Raw genomic sequence first — 25,567 nt, forward strand, 5'->3', positions numbered from 1 at the left:
ATGTGTGTGTATGTGTGTGTGTAGCATGTGTGAGAAAGCTAATAAAACCTGGTGATTATGGGACTGCTGCTGTTATTACTGCTCTCCCACCTCCCTGTGACCTGGTTATGCAACTAGAAGTTATTTCTCTCTCCCAATAGTTATTATGTGTCTGTTGAGAGGAGGATGGAAGGATGGATGAGGAAGAAAATGTAGAGGGAAATTAGACACATGAGAAAGAGAGTAAAGAGGTCGAGAAAGAAAAGAAGAAACATTGTAGGAAGACCAAAAAGGTGAAGACAGGCATTTAAGGAGGAAAAAAGATATATAGATAGCAAACACAAGCAGAGAGGAGGAGGGAAAGAAGAATGAAAAGCAAAAGAAGGGACCAAAAAAGGGTGGAAGGCACATGGGTAAAAAAATAAAGAGAGTAATAAGAAACACTCAAACAGGATCAGAGGGAAGAAAGACATAAGAAAGAAGGTTGAATGGAAAATTCAAGAAGAAGAAGCGAGTGAAATGAGGGAGTGAGAGAGAGAGAGAGAGAGAGAGAGAGAGAGAGAGAGAAACATGAAGGTATCAGTATGACTCAAGTTCTGCGTAACTGCACACACACACAATTATTGTCAAACAGTGAATACACCCAAACACACACACACAGGCTGGCTTAACATTCACACAAGAAGAACACACACATAATAAACTGGGGGAGGAAGGGCAGACAGGATTGGTTGATAGCAACCACAGAGACACGGTTAAAGTAACAGCAAGTTAAAGCCAAGACACTGAAAACATGAGCACAAAAAATGTGCTCTGCTCACATGTATTTTGTAAATCAGACCCATTTTGGCGTAGCAGGAGAGTCATCCTCTAGCAGCCTGTTCATCTTTTCCAGTCCTTTGTGTGTGTGTGTGTGTGGATAATTTCAGGCAAATAGTCCAAGTAATGTCATGTCCTCCAAAAGGCCTCAAACATATCCTTATTGCAAAGTATATGGAGGGTACCACTAATATCATTGGAATGTCCTCCTTTTGAAATTATTTCCTGGCACCATCTTTGTGACAGCTTTCTCATTGGTTAGCTAGCAAACAGAGGGACACATGATTTTGTCTTTACCATCCTAAAGCGTCCTAAATAGGACATGCGGGTTAAATGCGGGTTTCCAAAAGTGACTCATTATAGCGATGCAAGGCTTTAAATACAAATTTCACCACTGACTCAGAGTTTCTTTACAGGTCGAATTCAACAGTCTAGACATAGTAGCCTTGGTTTGACCACATCTGGCACAGCACCAACGCAAAGATCACTCTCAGAGCATGTATTTATTCATTACAGGATGTTCTGTGTGACTGCTGAATAAACAAGTGCTTCTCAACCTGCAGACACACACAGCAGTTAATTCACTCCACTTCAGCTGACACAGATGAAGAGAGGAGGATGCATCTATGGTGCATGTATCAGTGAGAGAGAGAGAGAGAAGAGCATGTTTGTCTCAAGACATTTCCCACAATTATAAGCTATTTTGAATTAACCATGGGACCCGTGTAGTTAGTGGTTTTGTGCTTGCATCTCCTCAATCTATTTCTCTTTCTCTCTCACACACACTCACACAACTTTCTTTGCAGTACAAAACATACCTCCAAATCACTTTCTGTTATCGTCAAAGTCAGTACTTTCAACCATAGCGTGACTTCCTGTGAACACACTTCCCTTCTCTGTCAGCTTTGTCCAACGTCTGCTCTCTGTTATTTCAACTAAATTTTGTTGGTTGGAAATCAATATTCTCGATTTGACACGGTAAAATAGGGTAAAGAAAGGATCCCCAACGCAGCCAATACAATTCCAAATCACAGTGATGCTGATTCGTCATTCGTCAGTATCTAGTGAAGGCCGCAGAGTAAGCAGTCTTGTCATAGCTCAGAGACCAACACACGATCGCTATGGTTACACGTGCTGTATATCTTTCAGAAAAGCACATGGTTTCTTGGTTTGACACAGTGGTTATTTTGGTAAATCGCAGCAGGTTAAAGGCAAAATCACTTTAAATGACATTCAACTATAAAACCTCAACAGTTGAGTTTGATTAATATGTTTCCCTCTTATTAGCCAGAATTGATAACAGTTTCCATTTGATAAACTGACTGAGGAATAAGACTACTTTTATCTTACCCGCCTCTCTTTACTTTTGCATTCTCGTTGATCCCTCTCTCACTCTCTCTCATTCAACATTGCTCACACACTTTTGAATAATTAAGATGCAATAAATCCCACTGTCACATCAGTTTTCAGACTCCATCGTCTGCCTGCACATGTGCGTGTGTAGATATCCTCATTGTAACTGTAAGGCTGCAGCAGAAAGGGCAGAGTGACATCTTAACCCACATTATTTTGCATGCAAAGAGAGAAATAGCCAGATGCTCCAAAGGGGCACTTTAGCATTGAAAGGAGTCTATTTTATTGATTGTCACCCTGTTTTTGAAATGCCAAGCTCTTATGCCAAACAAAAATCCATTACCCGGAACACCCTCTACTGTTGTTGGAATTTTTAGAAGAATCCTTGCAGAGGCACGAAAAAAAGCCATTGAAAACAGATGCTGGATGAAAGCGCACAAATCTGCTCAAAAACGCATTTATTCGGCTGTTGCAGGATTTTGTTTGGCGTTTTACGTTCTTTACACTTCACCACATTCCCAGGGCACACCTGAGCACAAACACATACAGAATACACACACACATAAACACACACACACACACACACACTTGCAGCCTGAACTCATACGCTCATCCATAAATGCCCAGGCTTTTGGGGGAAAAAACAGTCCAAACCCCCATGACTGCTAATGCAACTAATCTTCATTTCACGCAAACACAAATACACACTCACGGTGTGTCTGTGCTGGAGAGATAATCCAGAAAAGGATTAGTTATAACATGTTTAGCAGAGAAAATAGGCTGTGTGTATATGGGCGAGAGAGCGAGGGAAGAAGTTTTAGTTGGGGAACGGCCAGCAGCCCTCTCACACACTGTTGCTCCAGTAGTTAACCAAGAGCTACCTGAAATGTTTATTGAAAAAAATACATATGCATATGTGCCACATACATATTCTCACCAAATGCAACAACATCTTAGTTTTAATTCCTGGTTGTTGGATGTTAGCCACAACAGTGAGTAGCATTTTTTTCACATTACATTTTAATCATGCACCACATTTCAAACTGTTAAAAGTGTAGTTAGGTTGGCAGGGCTCATAAGAAGTGAGTCACAGCGTAAATGAATAGCAGACAAAGCCAAGAAAAGAATGGGAAGAGTTCAGCCAAAACACATTCTGAGAGTTTTGCTATTTTTATGCAAGAGATGTTTTCCTGGAGTCCAGATGGAGACAGTCAGGTGGAAGCTGGTTATTATGGAATAGTTTAGAGTTAGAAAGGGGCGTAGCTGCATAGTTTGATGAATATTTTAGAATCCTATGCGTTTATCATTATCCTGAATATAATGCACATCCAGTTTCCTAATTATCGCCCTGCAATAGAGTGCCTCAACCTTATCAGGCTCGATTTCTGAAATTGATATATTTGTCTGATGTATATTATTAATTTAATACTGTAAAAGGTTCAAAAACCTTGCTGATGAAAAGTGGTAAAAGGCCTAAATATCTCACTATGTGAATCTGAGTGGGAAAACATTGGTGAACTTACATAGGAGTATTGCATCCTGAGAGATCGCCTTTTGATTGCCTGTTCAACAAGCCAAGTACAAACCATATCTGACACCAATGTGTTGAAGAGAGTGTGGCGAACTGGCTTGTTGTATAAGTTTGTTGACAAAATATCAGAAGAGAAATTTTATGTATGATTCAATAGGACATTTGTATCACTGATGAATATATATTCTAATTCGGAAAACCCCTAAGGGGGTGGTGGAAGCCTTCTTAAAGTATTAAATATAACTGCTCTTAAACTTAAAACAAAAAAATGCCTTATGCAATTTTGTCCCCAGAGTAGTGGAGTAACCTACAGTTGCAACCTGTAGTAGAACAAGTAGTCTTGCATTTTCAGACCCTCCTCCACAGCACTGTGAAGGAGGGTCTGGATGGTCCACACATCATTCCGGTTTGGGAAAAAAAGTGCTCTGGTTCATTGCCATTTCTTTAAACCAATCACAATCATCATGAGTGGTGCTTATTGCCGGACAGAGCCACGGTGGCGCTGCAAATTATCCTCTGGACTAAACTCGTCTTGGTCGAACATATACGTTCAAATGTTGTTTTGGTTGTGCAACAGAAAACTGTACAGATAGTCTAGCTAGTGTGACCCTGCAGGGAGCTGAGAAGCAGTTAACCATGGTCCTCATAAATCCATAGATTTAGGGTTTCCGGATGTGGAACATCATAGATATAAACTGTAGAACAATTAACACAAACAAGTAACATGGAACAAGTAACAGAAATGGAGCAACTTACATACAAAATTAGGTGAAAGGAAACAATATTACTGATTGTTAGGTCAAGAGCCAAAAGTGGGAGCACAGTTTGTATTTGTGGAGGTGGAGGGAGAAAGGGAGAGAGAGAGAATTAATAATTCCACCACCATAAAAGAAGGGTGAGTAAGAATGTTAGAGGATTGGACAGAAAGGAATGAGAGGAAAGGATTTAAGACAAATTATTATAATATGTTAGTTGTATGTCAATGTGCATCACTGTGGTGCCTCATTGAAATAGATACAGAGTCCAGGTGAAGTGATACCTTGGAAGCAGTAAAAGCCTCATCTTAATGTGCATTGCTTAATGACTGTGTCATTTTTGTATTACTGGAAAGCAACAGTAAAGAGAAGACAGACATTGAAGGGAGACAAAGATGAGGATTGACATGACATAACTTTCCCTAGCTGTTTGCAAATGGGGTACATTGATCCCTAAGGGCCACCAGACCAGTATCCAGAATCCTCCAAAAGCCAGAATGATTTTTTCACCTATTAAAAATCAAATACAAAGTTTGTCCAGTACCTGTAGTCATTTCACAGAAGTTGTTTCCAAGTTGTTTCAAAACCAAAACAACTCACCCTTTGCAAAAAATAATACACAGTTCTGATCCGGTTGGGTTAGGTTTAGACACAAAAATGACTTGGTTAGGGTAAGTAGTCCTTAGTTTAAACAAACTGACTTTGACTGGTTGGAAATGCGAAACAAACAGCGTCCTCCTGTGTTCAAGTTTAACGTTTGGTTGACCCATCCATTCAGTCCAACTTCCCCCAATGTGAGACTTCTTCCTTTGCTCCCAAGGAACAAAAGTCAAAGTCCCTACAGCTGCTAGAAAGGCTTAGTCACTTGAAAAGTAAAGATATGCTGTTTGTAGACTGCTGTTCTTAAGATCCACTCTGCAGTTTTTATAGTCCTCTGGAGGGCTTTCTTCTCCTTTAGTCAGTCTGCACAAGAGCTCTGTAGGCCTGGGTAAGACATTAAGAATATTACAGAAGATCAATGAGCTGCAGCTAATCAGGATGACTCAGCTATCTGTCTCTGTAAAACATTTCCTCTATACTTTTCTAATCTTATTTGGACAAACACAAGACATTATAATGTTAAAAGGAAAAACTTGTGCAGAACAAATCTATTGCTTTTTAGATTATAGCTGACAGAGTTTAGTTGCAATAATGTAAAATGTAGTATTTTATTAACCTGTAGATGGAAAAGAGTGACTAATGCAAGATAAGGTTGAGGGGATGTTAAAAATGAATATTGTATCATTATATGTATGCAAGGAGGAAGCAGGACAGAGTGTTGAAAGGCCTCTTCTGCTTTCCTTGCTGTCTCTGGGTGACACTGTGTGCAAACACAGACGTAAAGAAGATAATTCATCTCTTAAGCCCTGAAATATCCTCAAGGCATCTTCACAGACATGCAGAAGTGCCATCACACTTAAACTCTCTCTCACAGCACATGATTTAGGGCCCTAGAGGTACCAGTGGAAGGTATTTAAATCATCCCAAACACACCAGAAAGCGTCACTGGAAGAAAAGGCACTTAAACTTTTGTTGCCTCCAATTGTTGGTGTTTACAAAATTGTAAATCTCTAATAGATTCAGTACATGAGCTGACCAAAGCAATTTGCTACCTTCACCTAAACCCTTAAGACCTCCTGCCAGTGGCTGAATCTGTGCAAGTCTAGGCATTTGTGTGTATTTTCATGTTAGTTTCGGTGCCTGTGCTAACAGCAAAACAAATTATTTGGCTTCACTAAAGCATACACCAATACTGTTTTGGGTCACTGCATCTGCTGGTGGAAATTAATTGGTGCAATAAGTCAACGGTGGCCAGAATATGAACAATTGTTCTTAACAGTGCAGACATAATTGTGACCAGTTTAGCAGTTCAGTTGTTTGACTTCATTTTTTTAATGAGCTACTTTTTTTTCATAGTATATGCACTGGAATTAAACACACAGTAAGACAATATGCTGTTTCATCTAGGCCAGGGTGCACACAGGGCTAAGGAATAAAAGACAGGAATGAGAAAGGGCACGGGGAAGTGGAAGAGTCAGTAAAGGTGTCAGTATGCTTGATAGAAAGTGCTTGTTTGATTGTCAAACCATGTCCGACTGGAGAAGTGTACCATAATGAAGAATTTAGGAAGAGGCCAGGAGGGACTGAAAAAGCCAGGTTGAAAAAAAGGTTATTGGAGAATGATGCTGCCAAATGTGCCAAGTATACTGATTTATTTTCAAGAGGACAAACACAAGTTGCAACTGATAAAGAGAGATATAGCCTAGGCCTAATGATTATCATTTGCACGTAATTATTAGGCTAATATCGTTGTAGCGTTGTCAACCTATTTACAAGCAAAACATTACTTTTAATTAAAATATTAGCCTCTTTGTCATCACCCAATATATGGTGATCCACAGACTTTGCAAATGTTATGCAAATGTTGATAACAACACTCAAGCGTGATGTGTGTATGCAGTAACATGAGCTCTTAATTATTTTTTTGTAGCTTCTGAGCAGCAGATAAGCCAGTCCCCGGCTGAAAAGGATGAGCTTGAAATTTGCAATGAGGAAGCCATGACTAAAGGGACAGGTAGAGAGGACACCAGAGCTCAAGGGAGACGGGGAGTTATTAATATCTGGCTAGAAGGCTGCGCAGCCTCCTAACAGATAGCTGCTGAAGGAAAAAGTGGTGGAAAGAATCGAACCACTTTGACCATGTTTTGCAAGTTTAGAATTGACAAAGTGACAAACGTTGCAAACGCCTGAAAGATATTTTCTGCTGTCCTCATTATGAGGCGTTGCAGGCCCCATTCTAAAAAGCGATGCAGAAAGTCAGTACACACATGTGGTTTTGAAGCATATGGACTGGATGGCATATGGGAGTCTAATGGCTCATCCATTTCTGTAACGCAGGTTGACGCGCCCACCTCAACACAAAGAAACTCCATCACACTTCATATGGAGAGAGAACAAGAAGGTCAAGTTAAAAAATAATTAAGATGGAACTCAATGCCAGTGTCAACCCTGGATGTGATTGAAAGTATGTAGTCATGAAATTTTGACAGACCTTATAATTAGCAGACTGCCAGTGCTCCACGGGAACTGCCAACTTAAGTGGACTGGCCAAGGGCCTGTGGAGAAACAAGCCACTCTAACCAGAAAATCCAAAACACAGTTAATATGTGGTGTAGCACTTCCATCAACACACACAACTCTTATTCATATGGCATTGGGAGTGTTTACACTTGCGCCCATTCTATCGGGCATTTTAAACCTGTCTGCTAATACTCCAGTCAACTAAATAAACATAACATTAATAAATGTATTTGTTCAAAGGGCAGGAGCTTATTGGCACTACTGTTCTCCAGTCCTTACCACCCTATTAGCTAATATCAACTACATGACTAAACAAATACTAGCAATAATGTACCAGACAGATTTCATGTTCTTTGCCACAACGCCAGAATCATAATCCTTGTACTTACAATGACTACATTTACATTCACATAATATTTCAGTTTTTTTGCCCTTTTCACGAAAAAGACGATGCTCTGACTATGGCTAATGAAAAGTGATTGTTCCACTTATATTCCCGTTTACATGTAGCTGTGCAAAATACTTTTTTTCAAAGTTTACCAGCGGTGGCAGACTTGTTGGGCTGTGTGAACACAGCGTCCATCTTTATTCCTTCAACCAGCTTTTTGAAAAGGTTCTCATGGTGATGAATGTGCATATACAAAAACCTGTTGATATCCAAGTCTTTAATAATGTTTAAAAGTAGCTGCTTCTTCTTATTGGGTCTGCAGCCCTGCAAACTGTTGGCTGGTGGATTTGTGTTCAGCAACCACAGCAACGCACAGAGCTGACCATAAACAGGTAAGAGGCAGTAAACTGCGGCAAAAACCCAGATTGAGACGCATATTCCGAATGCATTGTACACATGTCCAAAGAATGACTAAAACCCAATTAATACTGTGATATTACATGTCTTAATTGGAAAATGCTATATTTGTAAAAAGGCCTCTTTTGGAATATCTAACCGGAATATGCTGTTTACATGACCTGTATCAAAGTCTGAACATTGTCACATGCGGAATAACAGTGAAATATTGGTGTGCATGTAAACACACGCAATGAGTGTCACACCAGGCTAAGCATGCAGCAGTTTGTACAAATACTATATTTTTCACCAAGATAAAAACCCTGAAACTCGCAAAAATGTACACGGTGGGAAGGTCAGCAAAATCCACTCAAACAACTGCCAGTGGGGTGTGTACCTTCTGTGTAAAGACATTTTCAGATCTTCTTTACTAGTATAACTACTAAAAACAATAATGACTTTTAGAGCACAGTAAATGACTCACTGTGAGGGATATTCAAGCAGTCTATCTCAGGGAATCCTACGACTTTAGCCCCCCAGGCTCATAATTCAAGAGTCCCATCCCCTCCCCATTTTCCTGATTAACTTAAGGCTCTCAAGTCCCACTCTGATTCCTATTGTCGTATCCCACTGGCATTAAAAACAACAGACACGCGGTGGGGGGTCGTTATTAGTTGTTGTTTTTGTGATCAAATTCTTTACTTAATTTATTTTTACAGTGGGGTCACTATTGGTTTAAACAGCATATTCTGTCATTGCAAAATATGCTGAATGTATTAAACTGGGGTTGTAATAATTGTCATAAGGTTAAGGTAGGGTTGGAGGTTCACATTTAGGTTAGTTTATTTTTTTCCAAGTCCGTGCGCACTCTCGGACTAAAACTGTATATGAACTAGACTCGATCCAAGCTAACGGTAGTGCCAGTAGTGGTGAGAGGCACAGTTTGAGGCATCTAATTACATTGGGCATGCAGCCTGTATAATTGCCTGTCGCTAACATCCCGATTATCGCAATCCTCTCAGGACCACTTAACTCAACACAGCAGCAGAGTGTCCTTCCAGATTTCATGTGGTCCAGTCTCAGTATGTTTTATTACACTGCCTCTCTGCTGTGTTAATGCAGTGTCTGCAATATAAAGTACACTTTTTTTTGCTCCTGCTGTAGTTTGCTAGTCACCAACATCAGTGTAGGGTGATGTTTTAAGGGATCTGAGACTTTCAACAAAATCTTTTTAATGGGTATACAGTATTCGGCCACTGCAACATAAGGTTTCTTTCAGTCAACTTAGAAAGAAGCCTTTTTCTGCAAAGTTTTATGAGGATTTTTAGCCTTTAACCATTCATTTTGCTCAAACTAAAATGTAAACCAAAAATTAAAGTTACGTTTCATTATACAACAAAAGGAATTCTCTCCATATCTTAAGTAGTTATCCAGATCAAGGATAAGTTGGTGACACTGCAGGGAAGCACAGGTGTTTTCCTCCCAACTAACTATCCTCTGTTGCTCCTGAGGGATCCCCAGGTGAAGATCCCCTGTCCAAGGTTTTCACCTGAGTCGGCCTTTGTGTCGTCTTTTTGAAAGACCTTGTCACAGAGAGAGAGGACAGCCATTCAGGAAAGAAGAAATCTTTCTACTGCTTCCTTTGGTGATCTCAGTGGGTCACCTCCCAAATAGCAAAGCCAAGGTGACGGCCAAATAAAAGAAAAATCATGAGCTTTGCTTTGTAGGTTAATGCCCATGTCACAGCATGCTACAACGCTTAACTGTAGCAGTATGTATTGAAAATATCCATAACGCTCATGTTGGTAATAAGATATCACAAGCCTGAACTCTATTAATTACAGCAGCTGCTCCCCTGAGTGCTTTATCGGTGACAGTGAACATTAGAGCAAAAGAGTTACATCATCTGCAAACGACAGAGGTGCTGCCCTGATATGACAGAGAAGAGCATCATCTTACTGACTATAAATATGAAACACGTTTCAAGATGGTTCCAATGTAACTAAAAGTACATATTACAGCATCTGATTAATATTTATCTCTGAAAACAATGTAGAAAAATCTCAACAGTTCTGGGAAGCGCATATTGTATTAGTCTTGTGCATTCAAGACATTCTTCATTTCCTCCAGCTCAGTGTAAGGGTTTGCTCTTGTAAGCGAGGGCCTAAAACTTCATTTTTATGTCTCTGTTAAGGGTTTACTTTGTACTTACTTGTGTTTTTCCCCATAAGTTTCTGATGTTGGAAGAGACATCTTAAGTACATGGTTTAGTGATTGTCTCTTTTCAGTAACATACATCTAGCAAACCCATCTCCACTGCAAACTTTCTGCTCAGATCTTTTTAATGTAGGTTGTCCTTTGTTCAGCCTTTGGCTAAGGGACTAAATTTACTTTATGGGATACTTTTTTAAATGATGAAATTCTTGCTGGTGCAACTTCCTCTTGGAAAGGCTGGCCCATGTATGTTGTGCTGTGCAAAGTTCAGTGTTTTTTTTAACTGTTATTAAGTCAAACAACCACCGAACCGAAGTTCCAGCAGTAACATGAGAACAAAGTAGGGATAGAGGAGAGAATTTGATTGAACTCTCGCCCTTTTCCTTATTTTTATTTTTATTTTTTAATGCTATGTGTTTTTATTTTTAGCACTCAACTGTTTTATCATGTCGCACTTTGGCATTTGCATGAATAAAAAAGTGCATTACAAATTAAATGTATTATTACTGTTATTAGACTGATTATCAGCCCTGGCTGATTATCACGCCGTGCTTCGGCAGTTTGCAATAATCTATATCTGCGTTATTTGCCTGATAACCAATCAAATTAATTATTTGAGTGCGCCATTTTGGCTCTGTTACAGCTCTGTGTCCGTCCCTCTGCTTTGGTTTTATTCACCACTGAGTCTTACTTTATGCCTCCCCAACAAGTGCGGCTGCTAGCCACTTTGGTGCCCTAAGCATAATTCCTTCGTCGTCTGTATCTTCCTCTAGGTCACATGCTCCTCCTTGTACGTACTGTATCTCAGCATTTACCCTGCATTAATTTAGATATACGAAGAAAACGGATCCGATGCAAATAAACAAAATATTCAAACAAAGACTCTATTACCGAAAAAAATTATAAACATTTAAAACTGAAAGCATGCAGCCAATGAGCTCTCCCCCTTTATTACTTACTGTATCAACTGTTTGATCAATTAGATCTAATCTAATACAAAAGCATAATACAATGAGCAATATCACACACAATTCAACAATGTTTGCTTTATATCATTTATAAAGACATTTTATATGTATTTCTTACTTACAGGAATAAAAGTACAATTATACACATTACACAAGACTACAATTCTGAATCTTGAACGTTATTTTACCAATTACTTGAACCTACTGTACAGTGAATGTCATCAAAACGCCAGGTCATTTAGTCACGTAGCTAATGTCACATCCAGATGTAGTGTGCATCCAACTTCACTTGGCACAATCCCACAGACAACTGAAGCAGGGAAGGGGGGGAGCACCCAGGGGGAGCTTAGGAAGTTAAGTGTGTGTGTGTGTGTGTGTTTTTTTTGTTACTTTCTTGAGCAACTCTTGTTCTGCCTGTTTTGTGATATACATCCCTTAAAAGTGTCTAATATTTATATACTGAAATAATATCGGCATTTTAATTATTATGACTGATGATTTTTCATAAGGCTATTTTCGATGACCCCTCGGACTTGACTTGATTTTCCTTTTTACTGTAAATGCATATCAGTTAAATAGCGGTTATTGGTTTTATTACCTACTAATAATAGGTATCGATATCGGCCTTGAAAAACCAGCATTGGTCGATCCCTAGAACAAAGTATATGAGAACAAAGAGTATGAGAAAAAAAAAGAAGCAAAAAAATATATATATATGTATAATCACTATCTTTTAAAGTTGACATGGAACATGCAGCTTTTGGTCATCCACATATGTGAATCCGTTAGGGCTTGTTTAGTGGAAGGACTCCTGGGTTTTGGGCGAAGGTTGAGCAGAGCACATATAAGATCTGGACCGACAGTTGATGGTAAGTTGAGTGACAATTAGTAGCAAGGTGCTTGGAAATGTCATGTGTCAAAGAGTTGATGCTGTTAACAACTTACAGCTTAATGTCCATCATGTGACGTCTACCCTAAGTTTTCCTTTACCAGCCCTACCTCCAGTATTTCCACAGTGCTGCAGAATTGTCTACACTCGCTACACCACCTGGCTATTTTAGGAATAAGTGGAAAAAAACGCACCGGCTTGTATGAATATATTTGAATCAATCACAACCATCTGGGGCGGTGCTAAGCCCTGATAGCGGAGAGTGCAAGATGGGAGGAACATCCGGACATGATCTCCGGCTTTATCCCAACAATGTACTGTGTGCTGCTGTAACACCGTGATTTTCCATTTTTTTTGGGATCAATAAATATATATCTATTTACTGAACATCAATTAAGACAGGTTAATATATGAATGACCTACTGTATATATTTTAATGTCTTTTCACAACCAGGCAGAAAAACTGATCTGCAAGAGCCGCCCAGCACATATGCTGTAGCTGCTTTTTTACTTTACACATCCTACGTCCCAAATGACTAAAAGTCTTGACGGTCATGAAAAAGGATGCTGTTTGTGCTAAATCTAGCTGATAATCTTTTCAACCAAATCCGGGTTGAACACCCTCAACACCTTTTCACGTTACAATTTACATTTAAAGAATTTGAACCCTGCAGCATTTCACTGAATTGTCTATTCAGAAAGACTGTGGAGTCCCCCCCCTCCCCTCCTGTTGATTCATGTATCTCCCTGTGGCCACAGAAGGAGGCTTGATGGGACTTTGCCAGGCAAAGAGACCAGTAATTGTTTATCGATCTATATTATATCAATAAGCACAGCTCGTCTGTGAACAACAACTTATTCCAATAAAGCCAAACAAAGAAAGCAGCAATCGGGGTGTTGATGACACCATTAGTAATGCTCTGTGCATCTCTCTCACACACACACACACACAAAATTGCGAATGTTTATCCAGCCCTCGCTTGTTCTTTGTGCACACTTTAATATTAATGAATAAAAACATGCACAAAGAGACTAATACATGTAGAAAAAAAATACAATAGTGATTACTGATAAAAAAAAGCTTCTTAATGGCCATTTTAGCGTGCATCTTTTATGTTCTTTTCTGAATTTTACTTAAAACTCAAATATGTCATTTCAACATCTCTGGGGTAACATTCAGACCGGGCAGCCATCCACCCTGCTGAAGAGTTATTGAGCCGCATGCTGAACCAGCTCAAGTGCAACTGCTCTGTAGCTGAGTCTGATCTACGGCCTTGAGATAAGGAGCTTTTTTTCTCCCTGTCTGATGTAGTGTTCATTTCTAGTATTTTTTGTGCAGTGTCGATTTGTCTAGGCTGTGATGAAACACTAGCGAAACATCCAAACGCACCTGCAAATATGTAAAGTACATACCAAATGACTAGTGTGATTCCTGTCAGGTTCACACTGGCATTCAACACAGGTAAAAGCAGGAGGCAGTTGCCATGGTAACACTGCGTGCCATCAGCGGCACTGAGTGCTGAATTTAAAAAATATAAAACGCATTATTGTTTGTTTAGGCAAATGTTTGTCCCAGTGTGTCAGTTAAGTAATTGTGTCTGAGTTCTGCAGTTGAGAGGGAATTTGTTATATGCATGTTGTGCGTGTGCGTGTGTGTGTGTGTGTGTGGACCCCAAATCCAATGAAGTTCGGCCGTTGTCTATTCAACCTATATTCAGTAGAATACACTACAAAGACAAGGCCTGCAATGTTCAAACTGATAAACTTGTGACTTTTTTGGCAAAATATTCACTTGTTCTTATTAATGCGATGCCTGCAAGATGTTCCAAAAGAGCTGCGACAGGGGCATGCTTACCACTTTGTTATAGTCCCTTTCCTTTTAACAACGCTTGTTGAGTGTTGGTAAAAGAAAAGGTGATGTAACACAAATCAAAGTTTACCAGGTTGAACATAAAATATCTTGTCTTTGTAGTGTATTTAATTAAATATAGGTTGGGAAGTATTGTAAATCATTGTATTTGGTTTTTATTTACGTTTCACACAACATTCCAACTTTATTGGAATTTGCATATGAACACCCTTGTTCCAAACCTGTTGTCACTGTTTAACATTTCCTTCCACTTCAAAAGGATATTAGACATTTTACCACACTGACATATATCTTCGAATGGGTTTTGCAAATAGTTTATTGCATGATTTAAATCATTTAATCAAATGATATTTTTTAAATGGAATGCTACCACAGTCACAAGAAACTGAATTAGACCATTTAAAAGCTAATTGGAGTGTTTAGAATCTCAGACACACACACACACACACACACACACACACACACACACACACACACACACACACAATCTTGATGTCTGAGTTTGTTAACCCTCAGATGAGGGGAAACTGGGTTTTCTGTTTCAGAAAGAAAGGTTAATCAAACCTGAGAGAGAGGGGTAAGTCCAGCCCGTTTCAGAAAGACAGGTAACTTAACCTCAGAGTCAGTTACTATGGTAACTGAGCCAGTGAACCTAACCTGGTCAAACATATGTCAGGAGATGATATTAAGGACCGACTATAGATTTTTTTTCAGATACTAGCCTATTTGAGTAGCATCGTTTTTTCTCCCAGTCTATCAGTTATGTAGCCTACATAACTTTATCCATTCTCATATCACTAATGTCACCCATCGTGGACATGCTCTACATTCCAGCACATTCTTGTTGCATTACTTTTTTTTGCAAACTGCAGTTTTCTTTACAATATTGGTGTTGTGGAGCAAGTTAGTAAAGCCACTGTAAAGCAAAGCCCTGTCAGAATAGTGTGACTTGCTCTGAAACGTTATTGTTGTGTTCCCTGGACACAAACCAGTAAAAAGAAGTTCCATAGTATTGCAGGTGAATGATGTAAACCCTTTGAAATTAAAGCTGAATTATATTTATTTAAATTATGGTGATGCTGCAGCTTCAGAATGGGATTAGTAGGCCTAGTATTTAACCTAAATTAAACAGAATAAAGAACTTACGCATTTACGCATATACAGCAACTTTCTCCCGTGTAAATTCTCTCTTTAGCAGCAGCTGAAATACATGTTCAAACTCGTTTGTTTGTAGTTATTACCATGGTGACTTGTAGTGTCAATGCTCCATTCATGCTTCCTTTTTCTAGTGATTGTACATGCGTTTCTCATCTCATGGTAAATCAACGGACCCTACGTAGCCACTAGGAATACATGTAGTGTTCCCAGTAGACATAGGTTTTGCTCCATAAGAAAGTGTAATATTGTTAGTTTACAAACCCCTTTCAAGCCAGGGCAGTGGTGGCCTAAAGGTTAAAGAAGCTATGATCTTGGGACCACGAGGTCATAGGTTCAATCCCCAGCCCGGCAGGATACAATCTGGGTGGGGAAAAATCAGCCCTCGTCCCTTTCCTAATTACCACAACTGAGCAAGGCCCTTAAACCCAATTCCTTCTGTGGTTGTACTAGGCAGCTTCCAGGTATGAATGTAACAGTTTCTGCAAATGAGAAATTCAATCTACTTACCTGAATAAATAAAGGTTAGAAAAAAAAAATCATGACAACAATACTACAACCGATTCTGCGCACTTGACTTCCATATACACATGTATTGACCCTTACAAGCAGTGGTAAAATGCATATAACATTTCCTGCTTTGTTCCCTACACGTTGGAAGCGGAATTGTATGTACCATCTGAACTACAGATCTTTAAGTTAAAATGTAAGGTACTTGTACTTTACTTGAAAGGTTTAATGCCTCTTTCTACTTTTATTCCATTACATTTTAGAGAGAAATATTGTACTTTTTACACTGACAGCTTAAGTTACTTTTACTTAAGTACAGGATCTGAATACCACCACTGATTTCAGGCCATTGGTTTTAGAGTTTCCCCTGTGGCAGTCTGTAAATGTGCAAATCATGTAAAAGGTGACTCTCTTGACTTAATCCTGTCTTTCTTCTTACTCCTGTGGAACCTATATTGACAAATTATACAGTATCTGTCTGACTACTTGGTTTTGACATGGCAGAACACCACTCTGCTCAGAGACCTTAGCTCTAGAAACACCACCCACTCATTTGAGCACAGGCAACCTTTTCAAGCTTTCTAACAGTGCCTATCTGACCACTCTGTTGCCCTGTTGTCAAAGATTTTGAAAATGTAATCCGGCTAAAAGAAAATAACAGAGAATGTGGAGAAAATCAGAGAAGGAAAGAAAAAAAAAAAGCCTCCAATGGAATTCTAAAAGAGATGATCCTTAAAGCTGGTAACAATAAGTCAATGTGTAGACTGGAAGAGGTTACGAGAAGACAGAGAATGATCACCTCAGCTCATCGGGGCATTTTAGCATCTTTCAGCCAAGCGGCAACTTCCGAGCCTGAAAAGTGAAGCAAATGTGTTGTCTGAATATATTACTATCATCAAGCACTAATCAAGAAGTAGGAATAATCAACTGTAATTCACAAATAGTTTAACCATTACTTAAAGTCATGGCTTTCAACACATACACTGTTGTGATAATGTTATAGAAAATCAACTGTAAGGGAACTGAATGAAATCCAGTGCTGCCATGAGCAGTTTCTTCTATGGGAGACCAAACTGATCATGACGACCTCATCAACATACAGAAAAAATACGGCTGCTGCAGTGTAGCTAGGTCTTTCTCATATGTTTGAACTCCAAGCATGTCAACACACTGTAATTGAAATGGCAGGGAATGTTTCAGTGACCATGCTATGGTATATTGCATCTGGAAAATGTAATTTTTAAAATGACCACCCAAATGAATTAGAATTAGGCAATGCAAGAAAATATAAAAATGTATTAATTAAAAATAAATGTAAACCATTTTATAAATTACCTTATCTCAGTTAATTGGGATAGGTTTCATCTTATTCCAGATGTAAATAATGTATGGGACTTTGGATACAATGATTTGTTAATGTTGTAGATAAAAACGCTGCCATGAAACCCATTAAAGTTAAGGGTGTGCATCTTACATGGATAACATCTGACCTTATAAATCTATTTAGACAGAGAGATAATTGCACCCACCCAACAAAGTAATACTATGAAAAGCTGTTTTGGGTCGTCTTTCCAATTGTACAAGCATCACAACTCTAGTTTTGGTTGAAATAAACACAGTTTACATATTTACATGAGAAAATATCTTGGTTCTATACACGCTAAAAGTATTGTTTTTTTTTAAATGTAGTCTAGTGCGTTTAGCCCCAACGACTTCAGAGATGTTTCTGGTTGAATAGAAAGGTGTTATATAGGTTTTAATAATGTGAGCCTTTCAGCAGCAAAAGCACTTTTAGCGGACCATGTCGCCGATGCACATTTGCCCTTACAGGGTTCCATTGCAGCCCAGTCTGTGGCTGCCGGTTACAGCGTTCAAGCTTAATACTGGACCAGTTTCAAAGGTTGTTGTTCCAGCCAGTCACTTCAAATACTAGGCATTGGCCTCATACATCCCACAACCTGCCCCCTCATATTTAATGTCTGTTTGCTCTTAATGAAGCCAGCCACTGATGTTCTGCTCTTCCACCGGACATGCACACGAGGGAAAAGATGTTCAAACTTCTAATTGATGGCTTGTGTCTCATGCAGGTCATGAATGCATGCAGAGATTTCAATTTGACAGGCAAGCCATCCTTGATCTCTGCCAATTCTCAAATGTAATTATCATTTCTAATGCACGAGGAAATTCAATTTGTCAAATAAATCACACAGGATACAGAGTGCAGTCAATAAGCCAAAATTGTGAGCATTTTTTTTAAAGATAGCACTGTTTCTCTGAGGCAGTACTAAGTGATGTGTGAGGAAGCTGGTAGATAAAGTGTAATCGGTTTCTTATAAAAATATATATATATATATATATATATAAAAATTAAAAAATAAGTAAAATAATATTCATGTTTCAGTGATTTTTTAGGCTGGTGCACCAAGTGACAAAAACATAATCAGCACTATAAGTGACAGCAATATTTCTCCACATGTAGCTGATGGGTCATCAAACTGGCCTGCCCAGCCAGAGTTTGTCCTCTCAGGTTCTTTGTAGGACATGTGGTCCCTGTGTTGAGATTATGTAATATAGATCCTCCGAAAGGGCGCTTTTAGGCATCTGTGTGCAGGGAGACACCATCTTATGAGTCTGGCCTACTTACTATCCCAAATATCCTTGGGTAAGAACAGATATTTGCTCACTCTCTCACTCTTTACCTTTCTGTGTATGTTTTCCTTCCCAAACTGGAAAAAATGCCTGAGTTCTGCCTGCAGCAACAACAGTTAGACTTCCAGCTTCGCAACATTACCTTAAAGGTCAGCTGACTCCTATCCTCTGTCAACCCTCCTTTCAGACCACTAAACCTGACATGCCTCTTGCTCAACGTCTTGCCTAACATTGTACTCTCAGAAAGTTGTGTAGCTAAAAACGTTTCTTACCTAACATACTAAATTCTTCTAAAAATGCCAGAGTGTAACTGATCTGCCATCTGTCATCATGTCCAGTGTGTGTCACGCACCGATTCCTAGTCTTAACTCCTGAAAAAGTTTGAGGAAGCCTGAAGAAGTTGCTTTATCATAACACGGGAAAAATATACACAATGTAATGCATGCCAGCAAAGTCATGGATGTTTTGTGTTTAATACAGGTGTCTTATTTCTCTCAAATGGCAGGAGTAACGCACCGTATTAAGACTTAAAGATGTATCAACACTTGCTCATGGTCAGTACTGAGGGTGTCAAGGTTTCAATTTTAAATCAAAATTGATCAAAATTAATTCACAATCTTGAACATCAAATAAAAAAATGGAATCTTCGATACTATGCCCAGGGCCACCCCTACGTCACGTCCGGTCAGCTTGTCAAGCAGCCACACAAGCCCCCAGGAACAGCCCCATGTCTTACTGCAACCATGGGCTTAGCGGTCAAATGTGGAACTGCAACCCTCTGACCCAGAAAAACTTTTCCCAGAGACTTTGCATGGCAAAAGAATCTTCTTTACGTGATACCACTAGTCAGTACTTAAAGTATAGTATAGTATAGTAGGATATCACACTAGAACAAAAACTTTAGCTTATATGGAGAAAAAAAAACATCAACACTCATCAACACTGCAACAATTGTCCACCTTTCCTCATGTTGCTACTTGTCCCAAAATCAGGAAACAGGGTCATGAATGTCTCAGATTGGTATCTGAGACATTCAGATACCTTGGTGTGAGAATGAACTCTCATACCAAGTTATTGCAAAAAGGTTTTGCATTAGGTGGTTTGTGGAAATTTAATGTAAAAATAAAACCGCTAACTAAAGCAATTTAGCAACTTAACCCAGTACCCACCAGTACAGTTCAGCGGTCCCGACACTCATTTCCTATGTGTTACTATGACAACCCTATTGGAACTTGCGGAACTACTTTAGTAATTGGGTGTTTCTGTGAATAAAAGTGATAGATGGGGTTGAAAAAAGGAGAGAGAGAGAGAGAGAGAGAGAGAGAGAGACTGAGAGAGGGGGAGAGAGAGAGCATTACCTGTTGTAGAAAATGTTTTGCCAAAGGCTGCAATTAAACCTTGTGACCCTTGTCATTGCAAGACAAGTCAATTCTGTGTGCAATCACATTGCATTTCTGTTCTCTCCCCCCCCCCCCCAAACTATGCATATGTGTAATCACTCTGTTAAATTCCACAGAACTCTTGCAATGGTAAAAATAATTTCTAATGCTTACCTTAACACATCATTTCAATACAAGTCTTCATTAACATGTATTCTGTACATGATCAAATTGTGGGTGCTTCTAAACTAGGAAAGCAACTTAAAGGACGTGGATGTTTACGTCTTCACTATGCTTCAAAATAACAAGGGCCCCTTAATAATCAAGACCCCCTGTTAAATTGTGAGCACAGTAAACCTACAGAAGACGATGAAACATACACATCTCGGTATTGACATCAAAGGCTGCTATTGTGCACAACAATGTCTCCACATGGAAGAGAAGTGGTTAATACTATCCAAATAGAAACAATGTGCATATTCACAGTAATCAAAGTACAATGCATCATTTAAGGGGAGTGTGAGTTCAGACTAGAGTGCGGATCGGGCCGGATTTTTCTGTCCGAGCCCGGCCTGCGTCAGACAGAGCAGTAACCGAACCCGACCCGAGCCCAACAGGCATTAAGATATTTATGTCCGAGCCCGACCCGAGCCCGACACAGTTAAAATCGCATTTGTTTCTCATACTAATGACACATGTAGGCTACGTTTGTTTGTGTGGAAAGCCCGCTTTTATTAAGCAAGTGTAGGAAGGCATTCGGAAATGTCAACAGATGAGCGCATCAATGCACACAGGGCAACAAGCGCCATTACCTACATAATAAGCTGTTTTAAATTCAAAATGTTCAATGCCTTATCGCGCTGATGTGACTGAGCCCGACCCGAACCCGAGCATCCTTTCTAAAAATCTGTTCGAACCCGGCCCTTTGGGTACCGTCGGGTCCCATCGGGCTCGGGTCGGGTATCCATCCTCTAGTTCAGACCAGTAAAGCCATAAAGATCAATAGTTCTAACATCAGCTTCTATCAGGAAATAAGTTTATCTGCCATCACTTGGACACCCAGTAGCGATGAAAGATGACTTCAACTATGGCCCACCTATGGTAAGTAGTGTTTCTTCCAGTCCAATAGCTAAGTATTGCCATTTCACCTTAAAAGGAACACAACTTATTCACGTTATGCTCCAGAGTCAGACAAGTCCACACGTATCCTTCTCATCTCCGTGGGTGTCGTCACTCTGCCTGATGCACCCACTAGGCACCAAGCCTAGTTTAGCAGAGATCCTGGAGGTAACTGGTGCCGTCTAACCTACTATGTTTTCAGAAGGCAAAGCACTGGTACTTCAGCTACTTGGGCGGAGTGATTTGCTTGCAGCATCTGAGAAGATTTCAAAATGTGTAACTCCTTATCTGTGTATTCTGGCTCAAAACTTTGTGGTTCTGGATCTTGGTTCAAAGTCAGCCATGGTCACCAGTCACGTTTGCTACTAGCTAGTCACATTGGTTTTGTTGACGGAAGTTTACAACGGTGCTTTTTATGTGTTGCGCTGGTCACTGCCCCCAAGTAGCAGGGCTTTGCCTGCTGAGAATAGTTACCAGTATGCATACGGTTAGAAGGTTATTGTGTAATTTGCGCGTTACTATACAAATCACAACATATAAACAGGGAAATGTTGGCATTATGTGTTCACTTACTGGGAGCAGTCGGCTCCCAGTAAGTGAACTGGTAGATGAACCAGTTCATCACCAGTGAATTTTAGTAGATGAACACTTTTACCTTTAAATTAGGTACCAAAAAATAAAGTAATCAATATAACGTTTACACATTCCTCTTACAATTTTTACCCTCTGTACGCTTGATGGATTTTAACTTTTTAACACAATTGTATGAATTGTATCAATCTCTATAAACTAGTACTGAATGCATGATCTTTTTATGCTTAGATATTTTAAGAACCTCACATACCATGAACTTACTTACTAATACTTTTTGAGTGCATAACAGGCCGTGAGTTTTTCCTTTTAACCTGGCAGACACACACACACACACACACACACACACACACACACACACACACACACAGAACGACTGCTCCATAGCATATTAATATAATACAAATGATTACAATGCAATTACATGATGATATCCCATCATTAAAATACGTCCAGCTTTCATCTTTACAGCGGTGGAGACAGGTGATGACAACTCCCTGCTGTGCCACATAATGAGATTTTGTCCTTAAAGCAGTAAACGTTTCAGAGGGCCCAGTGTGTTGCAGGATGAAAGTTTGGCGCCCACATGCCGTAGCATAGAAGAAACTTTATATTTTAAAGCACCATTTCCCAGTCTGCAGGCTGAGAGATGAATCAGGGTACATCAAAAAATACAAATCCTGTAAGAGACACCAATTATTCACCCTGAGTTAAGGTTAATGAAAGCTGATGCCCTTGAATCCTGATTTGGCAGTCTCTCATGGTGTACAGGTGTAGGAACATATATGTGTGCATCAGCTGTTCAAAGATGGTTTCATCCTCTCAAACCAACATCTGCTGCACAGTAATTGCTGTCTGGAGGTGTATGCTGTGTGTGTGTGTGTGTGTGGGAAAGAGAGAGAGAGACCGGGTTGGAGAACACACGGGATACAATTGGATTTGTTTCATTTTGTGCAGACAGAGGACAATTACAGCACCTGTGTATATATGTATAATGTCTATGCATCCTTTGAAATTGTCCATCTCTAAGAACAAAGGGACTGAAATGAAAACCCAGTAACGTACACTCATTTTCCATTTTTATACAATAGTAACAAGCAAATGCAAAAGAAAAACAAAAGGCTATTTGTTTCTGGCTCTGCACTGAAAATGGAAAACAGCTTTTTTGAGTCATGTACTAGCGTCTTTGAACACCCAATACTGGAAAACCTGGAAAACTTGAAGTGATGCTAGGATTCCATGGATCATTTTGTCTTCTAACTGCAGCATCAAGGCCATCAAGCAGTTGTACCCCTGCATGTCCTGCCCGAGTTGCAGCGACACAAAGCAGGCTGAAAATTGGCAACGTTTCCGTTTAATGAGAATTTATGAAATGGAAAACATATAGCTATATTTAACTGTAGAAATCCCCTCACACTCTACTGTTAACTTATTATTGGCCATCTTGGCCATTGGGTGGTTGTAATGTATTGATGAACATATGCATGTGTATACTTTTTTTCTGCCGTATTGCTAATTCTATTTTTAATCATTTATGTTTTTTTTCTTGCAATTCTCTGTTGTTTTGAAATGATTGTGTTATTTGTTGGGAACCCATCGAAAACAAGATGAAACATCCCAAGGGGTTTATCCTAATAATAAACAAATTCTGAACATGGCCGAGTTATGCAAATGTACTGTATCTTAAAACAGGCCTAATACAAACATCTTTTGACGGGCTCAGATTGTTATTATAACCCCCAATTTCCACCAACTGCAGCGGATCTGCTCTTGAACATCTGGAAGTCAATAGGTTTCCATTAAAGTCAATGGGTCCTTATTACTTCCGCAACAAATACGGATCTGGTGGGTATTGAAGGAAGGCGGAGCACAGAGGCAACACGCAGCAGAAAAGAGGAAAAGTCGGTTGTTCTGAAGAGCAGTTAGCATAACTTTGTGTTATCTATAAGATTTTCAATTGCAAATTTCCCAATTGTGTAGAGGAAATGTATAACTACACCTGCCTTGTGGAAAGAAAAGTTAATCCAGGGGGGGAGAGCTACAGACAAAGCACAGGGAAGCTAATGCTATTAGCTAAAGTTACTGTGTATGAAAGCATGGGAGGATAACGCTAACTTCTCCATCTTCCAATACCATTGTCAGACACTTATGACACCAATCTGAGCCTGTTGGTGGCAAAAACAGCACCTTTAGTGGATGTACATTGATGATTCGTAATTGCTCCATTGGATTACATTGCACGCCATTTAGCAGGCCTCTCGCTCAATACTGAACCACTTTCAAAAAGTTATAAGTCTCTTCAACACAAAAACAAGGTAAAAATATAGGGTCTAAGAATACCAAAATGTATAATGTATTACATATACAACAAAGTGACAAACTGCTGTGAACTCGTCCATTCAGTGTTCATTTCCACATATGTTGTTATCTCTGTCACTCAGTGTGTATATTTCACTTTATGTCTCCCCCTGCTGTCTCTTTCTCTCTGCGTTTTTCCCCACTAACACACACAGACACACCTGCCTGCACCTTTCACGGAGAATTTCTGACCTGGTGCGTTTGTTTTTCACTGCCATGGGGGATTGCTGTCACTGCTTGATCATAACAGCACATGAAAGAGGCAGACCCCCCCCCCCTGCCAGGAGCGTCTCAGCTGGCTGGCAGGTTCACTGTGTGACAGACTGACAGATTGACTAGATAGTGACTGAGTAGTTAAATGATGATGGAGGGACTGTGTCTTACTACTATAGTATTTCTTTTAGCTGACAAAGGTATTTTATCAGTCAGACGCATGGACACGCATCAAAACCTGGATGCAACACAACGTCCTCAAACTCAACAGGGATGAAACTGAATTCCTCCTCATAGGCTTCAAATCCACACTCAGCAAAATCAATAAGCCACACTCTCACCGTCGGCGGCACCATTGTCTCCCCATCTCCCCAGGCCCGCAACCTTGGTGGGATCTTTGATTCCACCCTCTCTTTTGAGCCCCACATCCATCATGTCCCCGCTGCAGCATCGCCAAACTCAGACCCTCTCTCACACCCCCCGCTGCTGAAAGACTCGTTCACGCCTTCATCTTCTCCCGACGGGACCACGTCAACTCACTTCTCCTCAGCATCAGCTCTATCTACATCAAGCGACTCCAACTGGTCCAGGATGCAGCTGTCAAACTCATCACCCGCACCAAATCCTGGCACCACTCCAGTCCTGAAACAACTAGACTGGCTCCCCATTTCCCACCAGATCACCTGAAAAATCCTGATCCTCACCTACAAAGCCCTCCATCACCTGGTCCCCTCATACCTGGCTGACCTTCTCCCCCCTGCCAACCCTCACGGTCCCCCAGATCCAGATCAGCCGGTCTCCTCTCCATCCCCAATTATCGGGGACATAGCCTTCTCTGTTACAGCTCCCAGAGTCTGGAACTCCCTTGCCCAAGAGACCCGCACCTCTAAGTTCCTTCCCATCTTCCAGTCCCCCTCGTGATCCATCTCTTCCCCTCTGCCCATCAGTAGCCCATGCCCCCCTCCCTTTTCATCTGTGCCTTAATGTTTTGTTTTGTTTACCCTAGTTTCTGTTTTCTACCTTGCGCTTGAAAGCAACTTTAGGTTATTGAAAAGCACTATACAAATTCAATTTTTGATTATTATTATTATTGTTATTATTTCCATCAGCTGTGTTGAAGCATATAGTTATTCTCTGAGGTAAACTGCATAAAAGCACGTACAAAATAGGAGATACTTTCTTTACTTCTTTTTTTTAATACCGCAGCTTCCCAGGTATATGGGATGACTTTCACTTTAGTTTAAATTGACTGTAATAACCTTGACACACTCTGTTACACACACACACACACACACACACACACACACACAC

The 25,567-nt window shown here is 39.9% G+C and overlaps 2 long non-coding RNA genes across 2 annotated transcripts in view; one reads left to right on the forward strand and one right to left on the reverse strand.

Annotated features, from left to right (window-relative positions):
• Positions 1-8,278, forward strand: part of LOC117935833 — a 19,805-nt gene extending 11,527 nt beyond the window's left edge. Inside the window, exons 2-3 of the long non-coding RNA XR_004654829.1 lie at positions 25-27; positions 8,268-8,278. This is a non-coding gene — a long non-coding RNA (uncharacterized LOC117935833). The remainder of the gene's footprint in view (positions 1-24; positions 28-8,267) is intronic.
• Positions 8,279-17,740: 9,462 nt separating this feature from the next.
• The window catches only part of LOC117936238, a 24,351-nt gene continuing 16,524 nt past the window's right edge, over positions 17,741-25,567 (reverse strand). The window contains exons 2-3 of the long non-coding RNA XR_004654910.1: positions 25,277-25,282; positions 17,741-17,867 (exon numbers count right to left, since the gene is read on the reverse strand). This is a non-coding gene — a long non-coding RNA (uncharacterized LOC117936238). The remainder of the gene's footprint in view (positions 17,868-25,276; positions 25,283-25,567) is intronic.

This window comes from Etheostoma cragini, chromosome 20, assembly GCF_013103735.1.
Source record: "Etheostoma cragini isolate CJK2018 chromosome 20, CSU_Ecrag_1.0, whole genome shotgun sequence".
In the NCBI taxonomy this organism is placed as follows: domain Eukaryota; kingdom Metazoa; phylum Chordata; class Actinopteri; order Perciformes; family Percidae; genus Etheostoma; species Etheostoma cragini.